At 37.0% G+C, this 17,590-nt stretch overlaps 1 protein-coding gene across 1 annotated transcript in view; it reads left to right on the forward strand.

The window, feature by feature from the left end:
- Nucleotides 1–17,590, forward strand: part of FBXL17 (F-box and leucine rich repeat protein 17) — a 574,971-nt gene that overhangs the window by 505,400 nt on the left and 51,981 nt on the right. The gene's annotated exons all lie outside the window — the stretch shown is intronic.

The raw sequence follows: 17,590 nt of genomic DNA on the forward strand, positions 1-17,590 counted from the left end.
AACCTGATCATTGGTTTATTTTTATTCAGCACAGTTCAGTTTGAATAATCTAAACCTTAATTAATGATTATTAATTTGATGTGAAAACTCTACGCAATTGCCCGATACCATCTGGAGGATTCTACCAGTTATATGCAATAAATATTTCTCTAAGACTCCTTGTACCCAATTAGAAATTGTACGGCTCTCTGCCATGAAGCTTCGCTTTTAATGAAAACTAAACCACATAAATGCAGACGAACAAAAAGATATTTTATGAATTCCCTTCATATTTTTTTTAATTTCCTGGTGAAGGTGACAAACTGATGCCTCGAAAGAACACTGTCTCAAAAGTCATGTCTAACAGCTCAAATGGTATACCCTCAGTAGAACTTCTCTTGTTGTCAATCTGAAAATAGACCCCCTTCCCGGCCACTGATTCCTCATCTCCATCACCTCACCTTGTTTATTCTTCTTTAGCACACTCGTCACTATCTGAAATACTTAGTCCTTTCTCTGTTTACATGTGAGTCTGACTACTTCTACTAGAATGCTAGCATCATGGAGGAAGAGAATTTGTCTGTCTTATTCACTGTTGTACCCCAGTGTCAAGGGCAGTGCTTCCCACAGAGTAGGCATTCAATAAATTTTTGTTGAATGAATAAACAAGAGAATGAATATTAAGAATCCTGTGTACTTGAAACTAAATGTAGCATCTCAAGTACTTAAGTGTTTTAGGAAAGAAGCTTAATTCTTTCTAGCTTAAAAAGTGAATTTTTTCATTGCAGCACCAATATGAGACATATGAAAAATGGGCAGACTTTCAGAGGTAGAATGCTTTGCTATTGACCACAGATTTTCTGACATGTGGCTAGTGTACCAGGCAGCTGTAGGACCATATTTGGGAACTGTCCAGGAGTTAAGACTATACGAATCAGCCAAGAAACTGGAGGTATTAAAGGCTCAGTAAATCCCCACATTCTCATGCCTGAAACACCCTACCCATGTCCAGGTTATAGAGATCTATTTAGCAAGGCCAATAGTAAGGTGATAATGCCGTAGTAGGCCACCAGAGGAAATAGAAGCTGAGTGTATTTGAGGCAAGCACAACGTGGTACTTCAGAAAAATCCAGGCTACACTTTCCTGAAATGATAGGTCACTTATTCTTTTAATAAGTATCTATGAGCACCTTCTGTGCACTAGCACTGTTTAGACTCCAGCCTCATTCTTTCCTTGTCCTTCCACTTCCAAAACACTTGCACGCCCATTGCTACGGAGGCACTCTGATTTGGACTTTGTAAAAATTACCGGCCTTTTTGGATTTGGGTAAAGGGCTTTGCCACTATGAGAAGCCTGGCATGCCTTCTTGGCACACTTTATTAACACTGGTAGAAAGTCCTTTACACTAGACAGAGTGTTCTAAAACACAGATGAGAAAAAAAATTCTAATGCTTTAAGCCCCACTACAATATTCCTTTCTTTCTTCACTCCCAAGAAGTTGGGAAATCTCCAAGCTTATTCTTTTTATCACATCATTTCTGTGCAAGCCTATTTCCTCAAAGGTGGCAGATGACCCTGTGCCTTTTGGGTAATTGAGATTGAAAATTAGGTTTTTGGCTGTTATATTAAACCAACTCTGCTTTCTTATATCACTGAATATGAAGAAATAGGACTTTCAGGATTGCTTCTGTTATATTTCCCAAGGTGTGAGTGTGACAGGAAGTTTTATTTTAAAGCAAAACCGTGATCCATGTACTTACTGACTGAAGACATTAGTTAAAAAAAAAAAAAAGACTTCAACCTTACAGAAATTGGGCACTGCTAGACTTTTAAACAGACAAGTCAAATACTAAAGCTATCTCATCCTCATTCATTGAGTTCTCTGGCAACATTTTATTAACCTACTGTGCCTTCAAGATCTACACCGTCTTTTGCCCTTTGGGCCATTACCCAATGGGATTGAACAGGTTGAGATCTTTTCACAGACTCAACATCTTCTCAACCAAAATGAAAAAAACAATCTCATATTTCCTTTTAAATCTATTTGAAGGGAGCAATATTTTTAGGAAAAGAAGATATATGAAAAGTTCTGTATTCATCTTTCTGTGCCCTAGGGCATTAATTTTCAGATGTTATAATGTATTAAATGGTGACATAGTCCCATGGACATATTAGTGACTCAAGGGCCCACAGCTCATGTTAAAACCATCCGCATTCAGAGATATGCCTTTTGGTATTTCTATCTGACCTCAATACACTTTGGAAATAAATTGTTCCAAGCACTAAAGAGAGCAGGTCTTTATTGACCTCTCTCTGGTTTTCCAACTTTATCCACTGCTACCTGTGTAGGCAAGCCAGCGGCGGACATCTTTACTAAGAATCTGCCTGGTGATAACTGGGTTTCTACTACTAGCTTTAAGATCCATGTTTTGGTCTCCTGTGTCGCACCAATACTGCCATTCTCATGTGGGCAGAGGAAATGTGAGCTTTATATCCAGCAGATGCTCCATAGACATGGAAATTAAATTGAATTGAATTAGGACTCAGTAAAGCTGGGCTAATTCAGGTTTGAGCTGTGTGACTATTCCTTCCCTGGGAAACAGGTGAAGAGAGGAACAAGAGTGATAACAGAAAAAGAAAAAGAAATAAAGTATTTTTCATTGTTAAGTTTTGGGAGCAGTTGCGTTCAAGAAAAGAGATTTCCTTTATGTGTAGATTGAGAAGGGAGTGTCCTGCTCCCTCATCCTTGGTTGTGACCTTTTGTCCTTGACCTAATTTCTGGGCCATGCCAGGTTTTCTGCTATGAATTCTTCTCCCATGATCATACTTCTCATTTGCCCTATTTCCTGTCCAAGGCCACAGAAGCAATGTGGTATTCATCCTTGGGCCTCTTCCTGGATCATGGAAAATTGTGACAGCCACCTTAACCCCTCACCAGTGAAGCACAAGTGTTAGGCTTTTCAACATGGCTGTTTCTGCTGCTCCTTCCTGATTTCCCATAGCCATAATGACAGCCAGCCTGGATTTAACTTTTGGATTTCTATTTTTTGAGTTGTGTTTTGTATAATAAGTAAGAAAATGTTGGCTTCATACCTTCATTTTCTTTATTCCTTTCTGTGCTATGCCACCAGGTATGTCTTGCCCTTTGCCACTCTGTGTGCTGCTTCTCAATTTTTCTGCCTTCAGCTATGAAGAAGCCATGAAAAGATCCAGTTGATGCCAAGTTTTGTGTTACTCATGTTATCTTAAAATATTAAGAATATAAGTACATGAAAATATATTTAATAGATGGGAATATATGCAAATATGTGTGCCTAGCTACTGCTCCCTGCATCCTCTGTTGTACATAAAATGGAGAAGGAGGTGATAAGCAAATCAAATTCTGTTTCTAAAGTAAGCATTCCCTTGGCAAACCCTGAAATTTTAATCAAAAGTTAGGGTTAAATGTGTAGAATTTGCAAAAACTATCACTGAAGCTCTTCCTAACACTTATCACTAAAACCCTACTGAGGGATGCTCTGAACTGAGATCTGGGGAAACTTCCATTTCATCACTAATGATGGAAAGAGCTCCTCCGATCTCAACAGTCTTCTTCTGACTGGTTTTTTTTCTTTTTCTTTTTTTTTATTAAACAGGATTGTTGTAAATAGACGCCTCCCTGAAAATGGATCCTAACATCAAAAGAGTTTATGTGCACAAACAGACTTGCATGATTTTTAAAATAGGTTTGTTTTTAGAGCAGAATAAGAGGAAAATAAGTTTTCCCAACCATGGCTTTATTCTTTTAATGTATTTGGCATGCAAAATACAAAAAAAAAAAACTCTTTAGAGTCCTACAACATTAGTTTTGAACACTATTGCACTTGGTAAATTTACCATCTTTTCCTTTGTAACTGGCATGATGAAAAGAACTCAGAGATTTTCAACCTTATAGCATTTCTGAATAAGCCTAATGGACTAAAACGTGCTAAGAGTGTGTGGATAGCTAATTTTTCAACTAGTTGGGAATAAAACTCTATGACCAACTTCTTCCACACCCATTTTTTTTTCTAGGAAGGAACCAGAATCTAAATCTGAAACTTTCTATTTGAATTGTTATGCTTGTCAGATAACAAAATGATACTATTTTTATACAGTTTATTATAGTCAAGCAATGATAGGGTTTTTTTTAAAACTAATTTATTGTATAGTATAATGTATATACAAAGCTAAGAAATAAAAAAGCAAAAGTTTCCAAGGCACTCTTCAACAAATAGTTACAGGACAGATCCCAGAGTTTGTCATGGGCTACCATATGGTCCTCTCAGGTTTTTCCTTCTAGCTGCTTCAGAATGTAGGAGGTTAAAGGGCTTAAATATTTTTTTATCCTCACAAACGTCTTTTTTTTCTTCTTTTTTTTTGTGACAAATGACATATATACAAAAAAGCTTTAACTTTCAAAGCACAGCATCACAATTAGTTGTAGAACAGATTTCATAGTTTGACATGAAGCAGTGTTAGTTTTTAAAATATTTAACTCTTTCATGTAGCTATATGCTGAGGCTTTGTAGCATGTATGTATATAATTGCATGCATATTTTCAACTAGGAATAAACAAGGACATTCTGGGAAAATAGAAACACCTTGTAAACTGTAGTACTGACATGAGCAACTCAGTTCCTAGTGGGATTGTGGAGCAATTTTCATGGCTTTTAAGGCAAAGCAGAAACTTGTAGTAGTGACAAATTATACCGTGGAGGCCTCTTAAACACTTAGCCTGGGTGAACATTAAATCTGTCTCTTCAACAGGTTTATTGCAGGATTAGGCATTTCTTGGAGAAAGATTCACTCTGCCTTTGGCGTTGATATAAATTTGGTTTCTGCTAGATTTATAAAAGGTGCTCTGCAGAAGTCATTCAATTTTCTCCTAAAAGTTCATTTCAGAATTTGGGGGTGTGTATTTATTCACGTCACAGACATCATTCCATTTTCCATTAAAGATGACCACCTGAGAAATCTTCTCAGATTTGTATTGAGCTGGGTTGTCCCAATTTCTTGTGGTAATTCATGTTTATCTAGATATTGTATTACCTCTTTTTGGTCACCAAAGTTTCTCTGATTAAGTGACAAGATCAGTGCTGCTAAGACTTTTAAGCCATAAATTAAGACTCACATCCATTGTTCAGATATGATTGTGGCAGACCCAGTCACTTCAGTTCTCAATTTGCAAATTTGTCATAAAAGAATTAATACTGCATTTAAAAATACTTGATTGGTGAAGAAGAGTCACAACACTAGAAAACTTTGCTTTTTTTAACATAAGATTTGAGTATACATCTTGCAACTGTGATGTAAAACTAGCTCATACAAATTGTCTGATTGTACTGTTTAGCCATCAGTCTGTTTATACTATAAGGATTTCTCAAGCACTGTATCCCTAGGTATTGCCTTAGGCGCTAGAGATAAAGGAGTGAAGAAAACAGATAAAAAAATTGCCCTCGAGGGGTGTATATATTCTAATGTAATTAATAATCAGTCCACAAATGATTTGGGTAATAATTAGGCAGGGCAGGGGATTAAAGGGAGCGTGTGGAGGGAAGTGCCACTATTAAAAAGGTAGTCAGGGAAGTTCTCACTCAGAAGGTAACTCCAAAAGAAAGATATGAAGGAGGAGAGAGTGTGACCCATGAAGATTTGAGGAAGGGAGGTTTGAGCATATCCAGACAAAGGTAATAGCAGATGCAAAGGCTATTAGATGGGAAGTTTGCTGGTGGAAGTGAGGAGGGCAGTGTGGATAAAGTGGAGTTAGCAGGGGGAAAAGTAGTAACACATGAGATCAGGACATTCAAGAAGCCAGAGAATATAATGTCCTTGTGGCATTACTCTGAGGGAGGTGAGAACCTGTAGACACCTTATGAGCAGAGAATGGACTTGAGCTGACTCACATTAAAAGGATCACTTTGCTGGTGAGAATAAATCCTACAGGGACAAAAGTAGATGGTGAGGAAACAGTTAGGAGGCTATTGCAGTCTTCATTTATCAAGGCAGGAGAAGAAGTTGGCTTGGACCTAGATGGTAGAAGAGGAGATGAGGACAAGCAGTTGAATTTTAGATCCATGTAAGAGAGCGGCAACAGGACTTGCTAATGCTGCAAATTGGGTGTGAGAGAAAGTGAGGCGTCAAGACAATTTCCAGTATAATAGCCCTAATTTTTGTTATATTGTAGCCAAAACAAGGAATCTAATCCCCTTGAGTTAGGATCCTACATATGTTTTCTCCTTCTGACTCAGTGAAAATCTGTCTCTAAAAAGAACGACACCGGTAGCATTTGTTGTAAAATAAGCATAGTTTTTACTATAGTGTAACATAAAATAGAAATGCTACTTAAAAGTTAGGTTACCAATAGCCCAGTTTCAGTAACATGGCCCTCCCCCACAGCGCAATCCAAACGACACACAGGGAGTGTCAAGTTTGAAATTTAAGTAGAACAAAAAATAGAGCTCATGCATACCAATATGACTTCCCTGAATCAGGAGACAAAATCCAGAGGAGGGCTGAACAAAGTTTGGTTGATAAGTTACTCAGCAAGGCTGAGCACTGGCAATCAGCAAAGGAATATGGCACATTCCTTGTCTTTGAGGAGCTTAAAGTCTAGTGAAAAGCATTTTGCCTATCATAAATCCATGAAACACTGGAATTTCATTTTTGTTGTTTACAGACATGATGTCAGGAATGTAACCATTTCAAATACATAAGGATTGACTTATTAAATATAGATATATAGAGATATTCCAATGTGTGAATTTATGTATACATAAACAGGCAATATAGGTATACGAATGCAAATGTAATCCATATTCTTGTTCCAGACTTTAGTACAAAAAAATTTGGTTGTCGATTGGCCACTGTGATCAGTACAAGCAGTAGTAAACCAAGAGCCCATATATGCTACTTAAAGTTTTTCGTCAACAAAAAAAGTTCAGTTTGGAAAGTTAGTGCCCAAATTAATGAGAAGAAAGTGATCAAGATGCCTTGAACAAATCTCTGTGTGTTGAGTAATAGGATAATATGATCCCAGCAACTCTCCTAGATATGCCAAGAGTCTCCAGGAGTCCCCAGCCAACTCTTAAAGGTGTCCCTGTCTGGATTACAACTTTCTGAAGAAGCTGGAGAGCAGTCATGTGCAGCCCTCTGAATTTTTCTGGCTCTGCCACAAGAATGGACCTCCCAACTGAGAGGTCTGCATCTCCATCTTCAGTGCAGTACCCCTTTGCTTGGGCTCTTCTTCCATGACACAGCTGAGGGAACAGCTTGCTCTCCGAAGGATCAAACTCTGTGGCTCCACCTTACTCAGAGGCTTTCTCAGCAAGGAGCTAGGGGCAGTCAACTGGGAACCTGAAAGTGAGGAAGTAGAAGGCCTTATTGAGGATAGTTATTAATGTTTCTGTGACTCTGTGCTAAATGAAAAATAAAAAACATTTAAGCCGTTATTCCTTAGACTTCCTAGTGGAGCATAAATTCAGAACTTATTTGTTTCTTTGTTTCTGAAGTTTTCATTTGAAATTTTATTGCTGTTTAACTCATGCAAGTTCTTGAAGTTTTTTTTTTTTTTTCTTTTTCCTCCTCCTAGTTCGAAGCTTCTTTTAAATCATTTTGGAATAAGCTAAAAAGAAACAAAATCATAAATTCTAAATTGAGCTCTTAAAACGGAACTGAAGTTCATTGATTAAATATGAAAGGGAGCATCTTTAGCAAAATGAAAGCCAAGCTTTTAAATCTTCACTGAACATTGGTTAATCTTAAACTGTCTTGGCACTAGTTTCTTCATACGATTTTGCATATCAGGTGTTGTCAGACTAAATAGTAGATGAGCTCCAAGTACACTATGTCATTTAATGTCAATGAGCTAACCCTGTTTATTCGGCTCTGTGCTTAGCAATTGAAATAATCTGCATAAAAGTGCTCGGCATGCCACAATTAAGAAGCATATTTGCGGAAGGCAACACTCTTGGTTCATTTTTTTTTTAAAGACCATCTGTTTCTTGGTATGCTACTTGTGCAGGTTTTTCTTTCATCTTTCACCTTCTTTTTAGAAATCCACAGCTTTGTAAAGCTTTTGATATTATTTCATTTTCAGATTTTATAGAATGCTCACTCTCTGGATTTTCAGCTGTGGTTTAACCAGCATCCTCACAAGATCTCTTAAACCCTCAATAATCTTAGAAGTTAGCATAGGAAAATAGGGAAATTGCTGCACCCACCCCATATTTGTTCCCTTCTAGTGAGCTAACAGTCCCTGTCAGCAATCAGTAATAATACTTGTAGTGGTTGTGGTAGTGGTGGTGGTAGTAATCTATTAATATTTGCAAGTTAACAGTACAAAATATACTTCAGATTTATAAAGTGAACTTTCTCTAGTTTCTTTGAAATGTCTTTAGGAAAAAATAGACGTGCCCTGACAAGCTGTAAAATCAGAATTCCTACATAGGATTTTTAGACCAAAAGTTGCCATGATTAAAGTAACACACCTTTAATCATGCTTAGAAGCTAAATTTCTAGCATGTTTCTGGGAAAAAAATTTCTCATGCTGAGTATTTTTAGTTCAAATAACAAAATTCTTTAACCATGTGTGGCTGAGGCACTTTCTTATTCCATTTGTTCTGAAACTGAATACCAGGAAGAGGTAAAATGTTCCCTAGTTAAAGAGCACATTTTATGCCTAGGAGCCACTGGAAATAGGATGGCTTATTTAAGAAGTTTATTTTCTTATATGAGAAAGAAGAAAGATGTCTCTATAGCCTGTGCTCTGGAATAAAAATAGCAAATTTCAAATTCATGTAAAATGACTAAATGTAATGCCTATTTATTGTTGAATTTCTTAGAGAACAGAACAGTCTTGTGTGAGCAGTTATATATTTCAAAACCTCTTTATTTGGTGTCATTTTTATTCTGTGAAACTTCATAATAAAAAGTAAACAATAGGTGATGCAGCTTTAAGGAAAATTAGTGGCAATAAAGAAAGTGAGAGAAGATGGGATAACCTCATCTAGCATGTGGCTACAGTTGGGTCATTTTTTTCTTAACATTTTTTATTGTAAAATAAAAATATTCTTTAAGGGTTATACGAATACTGTTGGTTACGGCTTCACATACCACGGCAGTTAGCAATATCTAGCCAAAGCTTGTCTAAGACTAACCTCCAGAATAACCTCTCGACTCTATTTGAAATCTCTTAGTCACTGTTACCTTATTTTGTTACATTTCTTTTCACCCTTTTGGTCAGTGAAGGCATTGTCGATCCCATGGTGTCAGGGCCAGGTTCATCCTTGGGAGTCATATCCCACGTTGCCAGGGAGACTTTCATCCCTGGATGTCATGTCCCATGTAGTGGGGAGGGTAATGATTTTACTTGTAGAGTTGGGCTTAGAGAGAGAGGGGCCACATCTAAGCAACAAAAGAGGTTCTCTGGGAGTAACTCTTAGGCATAATTATAGGTAGGCTTAACTCCTCCATTACAAAAATAAGTTTCATAAGTGCAAGCCCCAAGATCGAGGGCTTGGTTAATTCAACTGGCAGCCCCCAATGCTAGTGAGAGTATCAATTCTTCCCCAAGTGGGGAAATTTAATATTTCCACATTTTCCCCCAGTCCTTCAAGGGGATTTTGCAAGTACTTTTAAATTATCTTCCCAACATACTCTGGAATGTACCCAGGTATTACATTAAGCTATACAGAATTGCCAGACTTCATTCCCAATTCTAGGCTCCATGTGTTTAGACTGTTTAACTGAACTGGCCAGACAGGTTATGTTAGGGTTTATTCTACAGAAAATTTAGGTTTTGGACAAAATAAACCTCTCTTATTTTGATCTCTGACAGTAGATGAAGTTCTGTAATACAGACAATATCATCCTTTACCCTCTATTCTGATTTACCTTAGTCCCAACCAAATCAGCTTCCTTCCTATCTTTAATTGAAGCCTGATCACTTTTTCAGTTTAACATTTGCCGTATGTAGGAATACTGACTTTCAGAGCTGTAGAACTCCAACTCTTCTGAGTCTTAGTTATCACACAGGTACCCAAAGTTCCAGGAAAATACCAGGTTATGTCCATATAGCACAGCATCTCAGAATTTAGAAATAACTCTTAAAGCTCAGGAATAAATTTGACTGCTGTAAGAGCTTGCAATCTAGTCCCCAATTTTCTATAAGCATTTTCTAAAAGAGACCATACAATACTTGTCCTTTTGTTTCTGTCTTATTTTGCTCAACATAATGCCCTTATGGTTGATGCACCTCATTGCATGCCTCATGACTTTGTTCCTTTCTGTGGCCACACAATATTCCATCATATGTACATATCACAGTTCACCTCTCTGTTTCTCAGTGTACCCTTTGGCCACCTCCATCCACTGAGTGTCATGAATAATGCCACCATAAACATCAATATGAGAATGTCTATTAGACTCCCTGCTTTCAGTTCTTTCAAGTATAATCCCAGTAATGGGATTGCCTAATCATATGGCAACCCTATATTTAGCCTCCTGTGGATCCAGTACATTATCTCCAGAGGGGCTACCCCATTCTGCTACCCTACTAACATTGAGTAGGTATACCTCTCTCCACATTTTCTCTAGCATTTGAACTCTTCTGTTTATTTATTTATTTTGAATCTGCACATTTTGTTAAGATCTATTCATGGAGCGTATATTCTATCCAAAATAAACAATGTTTCATGGTATCCTCCCTTAGTTGTACAGTCATCATCGCTGTCCAAAAAGAGACAATTTTCATTGTTCCAAAGAGAAAAAATAACAGATAAACACACCCTCACTAAAGAAAAACCAAAACTCCCCTTAACTCTTGTCTGCCCCCACCCCCATTGTTTACCCCTAGTATTGTTGTGGTACTAGTGATATATTCCTATTAAATATAGATCATAGCATGCAACAAGTAGTTTTTCCTATGTACCCTTCTATTATTAATTCTTTGTACAAGTGTCAACTTTTGAAGTACTTCATGCAAGAACTTCATATTTTTTTAAAAAATTTTTTTCAAGCATAACATACAAACACGAATGTTCTTACCATATGATCATTCCATTCTTGGTATATAATCAGTAACTCCAATATCATCACATAGTTGTATGTTCATCACCACGATCACTTCTCAGAGCATTTGCATCATTCCAGAAAAAGAAATAAAAAGAAAAAGATTCATATATTACATACCCCCTCCCCCTCTCCCTCACCAATCACCAGCATTTCAATCTACTAAATTTATTTTAACATTTGTTCCCCCTATTATTTATTTATTTTTAATCCATATGTTTTACTCATCTGTCGATAGGGTAGATAAAAGGAGCATCAGACACAAGCAGCACACACAGGCACATTGCAAAAGCTGTATCATTATACAATCTTCTTCAAGAAATATGGCTACTGGAGCACAGCTCTACATTTTCAGGCAGTTCCCTCCAGCATCTCCATTACACCTTAACTAAAAAAGTGATATTTATATAATGCATAAGAATAACCTCCAGGATAACCTCTTGACTCTGTTTGGAATCTCTCAGCCATTGACACTTTATTTTGTCTCATTTCACTCTTCCCCCTTTTGGTTAAGAAGGCTTTCTCAGTCCCTTGATTCTGAGTCCCAGCTCATTCTAAGATTTCTGTCCCACGAAGAACTTTATATTTGTAGTTCTAATCTGTGAAGTAAATGATTCTAAACAACCTCTTTCAATCTTATTCATCTTTAATATGACACTATTACTCTAACCCCCCTAATAAACTACCATCACCTCTATCCATTCCCATACTTTTAAGTTCAATCTCATTAAATAGTCTGCACATATTAGATAACTATTCCCCCCTCTCTAGCTCCTGTCTATCTCTAGATCCCCTATTTTCTATATTGTAAGACTGTGAGTTTACATTTTCGAGGGGGTTCATATTGGTGAAATCATGTAATATCTATCCTTTTGTGACCAGTTTATTTCACTCCACATTTGTCCTCAAGGTTCATCCATGTTGTCATATGCTTCAGGACCTCATTTCTTCTTACTGCTGCAAAATATTACATCATATATAGATACTACATTTTGTTTATGCACTCTTCTCTTGATGTACACTTGCCATCTTTTGGCAATTGTGAATAACACTGCTATGAACAACGGTGTGCAAATGTTTGTTCATGACACTGTTTTCAGCTTTTCTGGGTAGATACCTAATATTGGTTTTGACGAGTCATCGGGCAACTCAATATCCAGTTTTCTGAGAAACTGCCAAGCTGTCTTCCAAAGTGGCTGTACCATTATACATTCCCGCCAGCAGTGCATACATGTCACAATTTCTCCACATCCTCTCCAGCATTTGTAGTTTCCTGTTTGTTTAGTAGCAGCCATTCTTATAGGTGTGAAATGATATCTCATTGTAGTTTTGATTTACATTTCCCTTATAGCTAATGAAGATGAGCATCTCTCCATGTGCTTTTTAGTCATTTGTATTTGCTCTTCAGAAAAACTCCTATTCATATCTTTTGCCCGTTTTATAATTGGGTTGCTTGTTCTTTTGCTTTTGAGTTATATGATTTCTTTATATATACTGGATATCAAACCTGACAGATATCTGGTTTCCAGATATTTTCTCCCATTGAGTTGGTTGCCTCTTCACCTTTTATGACAAAGTCCTTTGAGGCACAGAAGCATTTGTATTTGAGGAGTTCCCATTTACCTATTTTTTCCTTTCATTGCTTGTGCTTTGAGTATAAGGTCTAAGAAGGTACCTCCTATCACTAGATCTTGAAAATGTTTCCCTATATTTTCTTCTAGAAGTTTTATGGCAGTGGTTCTTATATTTAGGTCTTTGATCCACTTTGAGTTAATTTTTGTATAAGGTGTGAGGTGGGGTCTTTTTTCATTCCTTTGCCTGTAGATACCCAATTCTCTCAGCCCATTTATTGAAAAGACTATTTTGTCCCAGTTCAGTGGAGTTAGGGGCCTTGTCAAAGATCATTTGACAATAGATCTAGGGTCGATTTCTGAACTCTCAAATAAATTCCATTAATATGTCTTTGTGTCAAAACCATGCTGTTTTGACCACTGTTTTGTGCCTTTGTAATAAGCTTTCAAATCAGGAAGTGTAAGTCCTCCCACTTCATTCTTCTTTTTTAGTATGTTTTTGGCTATTCAGGTCCCCTTTACCGTCCAAATAAATTTGATAATGAGCTTTTCCAAGTCTTCAAAGTAGTTTTTTTTGAATTTTGATTGGTATTGCATTGAATCTGCAGATCAATTTGGGTAGAATTGACTTTTTAATGATATTTAGCCTTTCTATCCATGAACGCAGAATGTCTTCCTTCCTTAATTTCTTTTAGCAATGTTTTATAGTTTTCTATGTACAGGTCCTTTATGTCCCTAGTTAAGTTTATTCCTAGATACTTGATTGTTTCAGTTGCTATTGTGAATGGTATTTTTTTCTTAATAGTCTAAGGTTGAGTTCTTCACAGTGATTTTAGTTACAACTAAGAGTCTTCCCAACCTCTGTTGTAAATTTTGTTTTAGACTTTAAAAACATGACGTTAAAACATGTTTAAGTGGCCTTACATTTGATATAACCTTGTGAAAACAATGGGTTGATTATTATAGTCACAAACCACCTAGTCCTTATTGAATAAATATGGGCATTACATTATGGGGTCTGCACTTTGTGTTTACTGTACCAACTACAATACCCAGAGGTGGCTTAGGTGAGGTCTACACTAGACAGAAGATTTTTAAGTTCTCCTTAGAGTGTCCCCATCAGCAGAAGAAAAATCTATTGTCTGAAGCAAAGACATTACTAAATGAGCTTTTATCCAGTGAAAGTTAATATCTGCAAAACGGAGGAGGTGAGGAATCCAGAGGTACCTGTTGGTGAGCATTGAGATCTGGCACCAAGTGTCCTTTGTCTGCCGGCAGATATGTAAAACTCTTGAACCAACAGATGTCAGCCTGATTGAACACAGACAGGGGAGACTGCAGGAACTAGCAGTAATGATGAAATGTTTTTGAAGTCGAGTTCGGATTGAGGTATTTGGTCGTAGCAGTTGAACAAAGCAGCAGGCAAGCTAGAGTAAACAAAACTCTCCTGTTTAGCTATTGATTTATTATAAGTACCAAAATTACTTTTATTTCTACATGCAAAATGGTAAATTCAGGTTTTAAAATTATATGTCCCAAGACTAGATTACCCAAGAACAATGTAGCTCACTGTAAATTTCTTAGAGGCTAAAGGGAAAAAAGTCTCATTACTTTCATAAGTTCTTGCAGAAAAGACTGTTATATATTTTTCCAGACTATTGGCGGAAATTTTCTTAACATATAAAGAATAAACCATTCCTCTACCCCAGCCCCTACCCAGTCTGGGAAACCATCTTATGAAATAGCAGTTCTCTAAAATAAAAAACACCAAAGACATATTAACTAAGGTTCTTTTTTTATTGTTGGCATTGAATACAAATCAACATTAAATCCGAGACCATTTTAATGTCAGATTCCCAGATCTAAAATAGGGTATACAAATAAAAAAAATTGGCAAAAATGTTTTACTTATGTTTTGTGCAGCTTGTAATGGTTGAGACTCTTCATTTAGAATTCAAACATCCCCCTCCAGATTCCATATGGAATAAATTTTAGGGAGTGCCAAAAATAATGATGGGATGCATGGGTCTAAGCAAATAATATATTTTAAGATTTCAATTATAGTAAGAAACTAGTTTTTCTCTACACAAAAGATAGTGTATCATCCTCTCCATCAAAAGACAAAAATGTGGTTCAGTGTTCTATCCATATTTGCTTTTAAATCCATTAGTTACATAAACTGAATATTATCAATTAAGACTTTTAGTTGCAATTTATAAAAAAAAAAACAACTCAATGGTTTGGAAAAAAAAAGGATATAATTGATGCATGGAATTAAAGAAGCAGTTTTAGTTATGTGTGAGATTTGTGCCGGCAGTTCGCAGTTCTCAGGCTCCAGCTCTGTTTTTCTGCAATTCTTTCTACTTTGGCCTTCCTAAGTATATTGGTGTTGTCCTTAGGCTGACCCTCCTTGGGTTAGCAAAAGGGACTGTGGTCGTTCTAGACCTAGTACCTCATCAATACCTTCCAGAGAGAAGAAAGAATCTGGTCCTAACACAGCCCCATGTCCTGGGGTTTAATGGCTTATGTTAAATGTCCACTAATCACTTTGACCAGGTGGGTGGGATACACCTCTCTACTTTGGGGATGAGTGATTCTTAAAGGAAAATCTGAGTCCTCTTAAGACAAGGGAAGGAGAGTGATGACTGTATGACTCAGCCAACACATATCCCTTCCAACTATGTACCTAAAAAGAATACAGTTTTAGACTCCTAGGCTTAAAGTGTTGTTTTTTGTTTTTTTTTTTTTGAAATTTGTCTTGCCCTTCCTTTTACCTCTCAGCAGAAAGAACTTATCTAATTCTAGATAAGGAGGTTACAAACTTATTTCAATATATTCATTCTTAATATCTTTTCAAAGTGAATCTACTTTTCATAAGAGTAATGTCATCAGGAGACAGAAGAGTCGTCTTCCTCTGTGACTCTAGTACCACTTAAATTGACTGTATTCTCTGGTTTGAAACACTGTTCTGGTTTTAGTAAACTACTTGTAGGGGTTAGAGAAGTGCTAGATTTGAACTGCTGGTATAAACCTCACATATAACTAAATGTGGGGTTTCTATGAAATCTATAATGAGATATCCCTGTAGAACTAAACTTTGTTTTGATGAGCTCATGGTTACACTTTATACTTAGGTCATTGCATGAAAGAAGCACCCCTTGTCCAAAATAAATATATGGAATGAAACTGAGTCTTTTCCCCTCGATTTTTCCTACTTCTGTACATATGATCATCCAAATAGGCCCCTTCTGATCTTGTATGGCACTTACTCTTGTATTGTTTTTATCAGCCCTAGAATTGCCTGGGGTCATCCTTACTTGGATTCAAATTTTTTTAAACTTTTTTTATTGTATTAAATAGCATATATACAAAGCAAAGAAATAAAAAAGCAATAGTTTTCAAAGCACTCTTCAACAAGTAATTACAGAACAGATCCCAGGGTTTGTCATGGGCTACCATTCTATCATCTCAGATTTTCCCTTCTAACTGCTCCAGAGCATTGGAGGCTTGAAGGAATATATATTTTTTATCATCACTTTTTTTTCTTTTTTTGTGTGAAAAATAACATATATACAAAAAAGCAATACATTTCAAAGCACAGCCCAACAATTAGTTGAACAACAGATTTCAGAGTTTGATATGGGTTACAATTCCACAATTTAAGGCTTTATTTCTAGCTGCTCTAAGATACTGGAAACTAAAAGAAATATCAATGAAATGATTCAGCAATCATACTCGTTTGTTAAACTCTCCTTTCTCTGTATACCACCATCACCTTTGATCTTTCTCCCACTCTTGAGGGGTATTTGGACTATGCCCATTCTAACTTTTTCATGTTGGAAGGGCTATCAATAATAAGGGGTAGGGAGATGGAACTAGTTGTTCTGGAAAGGCTGGCCTCTCTGGGTTTCAGGACTTGCCTGGTCCAGGGACCATCCGGAGGTTATAGGTTTCTAGAAAGTTACCCTAGTGCATGGTTGGATTCAAATTTAAACCCACAATTCCTTTCCCTTGGCCTTTGCAAACTAAACACTATCACTTAACAAATAACATCCCTCCCATATTGTGTTTTTGAGATAGGCCTGAATAGTGTTTCTAGACAGAAAGGGGAGGAATGTAAGGCATAGAATGTGTCCTTTCATCCTTCTCAGTTCTTAGTCCCAGTCTCCAGGCTACAGTATGACCAAGAGTAAGTGGACCTACTTCACTCAAGGTTCGAAGATTCAGGGGAGCTCTAGACTTTTGATACCTGGGTAGTGCTCCCAGAAACCAAGGGGACCTGTTAAGAGGACACCTTCATCATTGTCATTATTGTCATCACCAACATCATGACCGCTTCCCAGTCCTTCTTTTCCTTTGGTCTTATGCCAGAAGAAAATGTTACTTCTCTTAACCCAACCATCTGCATATGCTTTTCTCTCATCTCATCTCTTCTGCCCTATGTTAAGACTTGACAGCTTGTCTACACTGCCCACCAGCCCCCATGTGCCTACTCAATGTAACTAAAGCACAAAAACCTTTTCTCTACCATGTAAATTCCACAAAAATAGCACTTTCTCTTTTTCCCTTATGGCTAAATTCTTGGGAGTAAATGACTTAGCCCATAACAACTGTCTGTACTTGAGAGCTTATGGTATGAAAAGCTTATCACAATTAAGATAAAATAAATAAAACAAATAAAATATGGTCTCCACTTTTAAGTACTTATAATCTTATTATGGCCATTTCCCACCCTGGTCAAGCCACTGAAACTCCTTCTCTGTCTCCAGTACCCACCTAGACATCAGGCCTCAGGTCGTCCCACAGTCCTGACTCTGCCTCTGCACGGCGTTTGCTCCCATGGCCAAATGTCGAAATATGTGGCAGAATTAGAATTTGAATTCAAGGTTTTTGGACACCAAATGGTGCACTTTGTTTATTATTTCATTTTTACTGGGCTAGTAATACATGA

The sequence above is a fragment of the Tamandua tetradactyla genome, chromosome 21, assembly GCF_023851605.1.
Source record: "Tamandua tetradactyla isolate mTamTet1 chromosome 21, mTamTet1.pri, whole genome shotgun sequence".
Taxonomy (NCBI): Eukaryota; Metazoa; Chordata; class Mammalia; order Pilosa; family Myrmecophagidae; genus Tamandua; species Tamandua tetradactyla.